This window comes from Notamacropus eugenii, chromosome 5, assembly GCF_028372415.1.
Source record: "Notamacropus eugenii isolate mMacEug1 chromosome 5, mMacEug1.pri_v2, whole genome shotgun sequence".
Taxonomy (NCBI): Eukaryota; Metazoa; Chordata; class Mammalia; order Diprotodontia; family Macropodidae; genus Notamacropus; species Notamacropus eugenii.
The window spans coordinates 373,633,894-373,638,387 of NC_092876.1; the positions used below are offsets into that span (position 1 = coordinate 373,633,894).

The window sequence follows — 4,494 nt, forward strand, 5'->3', positions numbered from 1 at the left end:
GTAAGCCCCAAAGTAAAACCTCACCTCAGAGTATATATACACTTTTCAAAGCCAGAGGGCATCACAACCCTTGAGAATCAGTGCCTCATTAGAAATTAACAAAAGATGTGGGTCTTCCTACAAAAAAAATCTCCCCTAATCAAATTTCCCTTAATGGGCACACTCATTAAGGGGTGGGGAAGACCTTTAACTCTCATTAACATAATTAACATTATAGGGCAACAACGTTCAAACTATATGCACAAGATATATAGATGTATATATGTGTCTATACACATATATGTATGTGCATATATACACATACATATATGGCTGTGTGTGTGTGTGTATATATATATATATATACATATATGTAAATATGTAATGTGCATATCTATAGACAGAGAGAGAGAAGAAGGGGGAGGGAGAGAGAAACCTGGGGAAAGAAAGAGAGTAAACTAGTGTTGTTGTCCTTCGTTCTCAAAGAAGACCATGACATCAGGCAGGTGATGCCATGACATGCAGATAAATTGGATTTAAGTGAGGGAGGGTTGTGTAAAGTCAAATCAAATCAAAATCCAAACTGGGGCTAATCTCAAAGGGAAGGCATTTGCTATGTATGGGGAGAAGGAGGATGAAAAAAAACCTAATGCACAAGATGGGATTTGAGCTTTGAAGGAAGCCAGTGAAACTAAGGAGAGACTAGAAGGAAGAGCATTTCAAGAATGGGGGAACGTTAGTGAAAATGCCCCATGTTGGGAAATGGAATGTTGGGTGGGGGAAACAGCAAAAAGAATAGTCTAGCACTCTGTGCCAACTAACTGCAAACACTTGGATTTTAAAAATCAAATTGACAAATACAAGATTAGAGTAACATGTCCAGACAGCCTGCTTAATACAAGTTGACAATAGGGCAACTCTGAAAACTAATGCAATTTTAGGCCATGGAATATTACTTCATGGAATAGGGAGACAATATCACACCCAGAGTAGCGTGTTTCATTTTGAGTATTGCATTTAAGTAAGGACACAGATAATCTGCAGAGAATCCAGAGGCAGGTAACCAGGATGGTAAAGTTCATACTTGGGGGTCAGTGTAAGGGGAGGGAGAATTGATAACTATATAGGTAGCAAGTGAAAAGAGTCGCTCTGTTTCGCTGCTGAAGATGGAACTAAGAGCAATGGGTAGAAGTTACATTGAGGTATAGTTAGGTTTGCTGGCAGGAGACTTTTCTTAATTATAAGAGTTATAGAAAAGCATAATTATGTATATAAATAATTTAAAATATCCAGTATCATCATCAGAACAATTTCTATGCCTGGAGTCAGAGCTGAATTTGAATTCTGCCTTAGACTCTTTTAGCTGTGTGGCACTGGGTAAGTCACTTAATTGCCAGCTACCTGGGTTTTCTTCTCTGTAAAATGGGGATAATAGCATCTACCTCACAGGGTTATTGTGAGGATTAACTTACATAGCATATGTAAAGTACTTTGCAAAGTGCCATATAAATGCTTTCTTGTTGTTGAGTCACTTTCAGTCAGATCTGACTCTTCCCTTTTCAGTTGTGTCTGACTCTTTATGACCCTTTTCTCATCTCCATTTTCATCACAGAAGTCAATTCTCTAGAATATTTGACCCTGTTGACCACCTCTTTCCTCTAGCTATTTTCTCCTCCCTGAGTTTTTCTGACACACTTCCTGCACGGGTCTCCTACTTTCTGTTTGGTCAATGAATTTCAGTTTCCTTTGTAGGTTCATTATCTATTTAACAGTTTATATGTGGGGGTGAATCCTAAATTTCTGCCGCAGGCCCCCTGATCATCTCTTTTGATATTTCCATAGAGATATTGTAACTCCCATAGATGCAATAACTATAAGCAGCCCCTGCCTTGTCTTCTAGGCCCCAGTCCTCAACTTCAGCTGTCTGTTTGACATTTCCAGGTGGAGTTATCAAAGTCATTTCAAAATCAAAACACATTATGTTATCTTTTCCTCATTCCAAATACATCACTTCTCCTTACTTTCTAATTTCTGCTGCAGATATCACAATTGTTTTATTTATTTATTTTTTTAAATTAATTAATTTATTTAAGTTTTCAACATTCATTTCCACCTAATTTTGAGTTCCAAATTTTCTCCCCACTTCTCCCCTTCCCCCACCCCAAAACGCCAAACATTCTAATTGCCCCTATCACCAATCCACCCTCTCTTCTATCATCCCTCCATTCCCTTATCCGCATCTTCTCTTTTGTCCTGTAGGGCAAGATAAATTTCTACACCCTATTACCTGTATTTCTTATTTCCTAGTTGTATACAAGAACAATACTCAACAGTTGTTCCTAAAACTTTGAGTTCCAACTTCTCTTCCTCCCTCCCTCCCCACCCATCCCCATTGGGAAGGCAAGCAGTTCAATATAGGCCATATCTGTGTAGTTTTGGAAATGACTTCCATAATATTTTATTTTATACTTATAATGCTAGTGTTATATGAAAGAAAAGAAGGTTAGCACTTCCCTTTATAAGGATGGAAGAGGTTCTAGTGGCTTTTACAACACATATACTGTTAAGGTATTGCCACCTACTCTGTGGCATCTAATAGGATTTAACATGGACTTAATATGGAATCACTTAGGCTAAGTGGTCCTGATGCCCATGAAGCATATTAGCAAAACTTGTACTTTTTCTACTATTCCAATCTAAGTTAATTCTGTTTCAGGTAGGTAATTCTCAAAGATTTTGACTGGATAAAACTCTTGACCAGCTGCAGGGGTCTTGAGTCTGTAGCCTTAATTAACTTGGATCCTCTCCCAATTTCTGGTCCTAATAAAGAAATTCCTAGTTGAGCCTCAAGTAAGCCCAGTCTATAAGTCTATAAGTGACGCCTGAGAACTTCTCTACCACATCTAGGTCTGATTAGGAATACCCCCATCCTGTTCTCAACTACCCATTCTCAACCAAGCCCATTCTTAAGGAATATGGTTCTATCATCTGAACCCCAACTTTGAGCATGTTTCCTTCTTGATGTGACTCCTTTCCTATGGAAGTAGGTAAGTTTCTTGAATCCATAGGAATGAATGATTGTCTGCTTTTATTGCTATATAGTATGTTTTTGTGTGTATATGCTTTTTTTGGGGAAGTCTGCTTCCTGCAATGCATAATAAAGTTCTTATTCATATCAACTTCTGCAATACCAATTTCCTGTAAATTCCCTGATCCAGATCTTTGCTTTAGCTAGAGCCCTAAGGACAAATAAAGCAACCAGTGAGTCGTTCACTGTGCTACTAAGCATAGAAGTTTCCAAGTCTTGAGGGAATGGCTGTCATGTGAAACTCACTCTCACATGAGCTAATCAAAAAAGAGAAGAATACATGTACACATAGAGTTGGGCACAGAAATGATTTTTTTTTTATTAAACTTTTAACATTTATTTTCACACAATTTTGGGTTACAAATTTTCTCCCCTTTTTCCCCCCTCCCCCCCCAGACCCAAGTTTTCTAATTGCCCCTGTGACCTATCTGCTCTCTCCTCTATCCTCCCTCCCTGCCCTTGTCTCCGTCTTCTCTTTTGTCCTGTAGGGCCGGATAGCTTTCTTGATCCCTTAACCTGTGTTTCTTGTTACCCAGTGGTAAGAACATTACATTTGGTCCTAACACTTTGAGTTCCAACTTCTTTAGCTCCCTCCCTCTCTACCCCTTCCCCTTGGAAGACAGGCAGTTCAATATAGGCCATATCTGTTTAGTTTTGCAAATGATTTCCATACTAGTTGTGTTGTATAAGACTAACTATATTTCCCTCCATCTTGTCCTGTCCCCCTTTACTTCTATTTTCTTATGGTACTTTCCCTCCCCATGAGTGTCGACCTCGTATTGCATTCTCCTCCCCATGCCCTCCCCTCTATCCTCCCCCCCATCCTGCTTGTGCCCCTGTCCCCCACTCTCCTGTATTATGAGATAGGTTTTCCTATCAGAATGAGTGTGCATTATATTCTTTCCTTTAGTGGAATGTGATGAGAGTAGATCTCATGTTTTTCTCTTGCCTCCCCTCTTTATCCCACCACTAATAAGTCTTTTGCTTGCCTCTTTTATGAGAGATAATTTGCCCCGTATAACTTCTCCCTTTCTCCTCCCAATATTTCTCTCTCACTGCTTGATTTCATTTTTTTTTTTTTAGTATATGATCCCATCCTCTTCAATTCACTCTGTGCACTCTGTCTCTATGTATGTGTGCGTGTGTGCATGTGTGTGTGTGTGTGTGCCACCCAGTGCTCAGATACTGAAATGTTTCAAGAGTTATAAATATTGTCTTTCCATGTAGGAATGTAAACAGTTCAACTTTAGTAAGTCCCTTATGATTTCTCTTTGCTGTTCACCTTTTTATGGTTCTCTTCATTCTTGTGTTAGAAAGTCAAATTTTCTTTCCAGCTCTGGTCTTTTCATCAAGAAAATTTGAAAGTCTTCTATTTCATTGAAAGACCATTTTTTTCTCCTGAAGTATTATACTCAGTTTTGCTGGGT

At 38.9% G+C, this 4,494-nt stretch overlaps 1 non-coding gene across 1 annotated transcript; it reads left to right on the top strand.

The window, feature by feature from the left end:
* The first annotated feature begins 2,459 nt into the window (after nucleotides 1-2,459).
* On the top strand, nucleotides 2,460-2,585 carry LOC140509413 (U6atac minor spliceosomal RNA). The gene has a single exon (XR_011968736.1). It is a non-coding gene; the product is annotated as a U6atac minor spliceosomal RNA (small nuclear RNA).
* The last annotated feature ends 1,909 nt before the right edge of the window (nucleotides 2,586-4,494 follow it).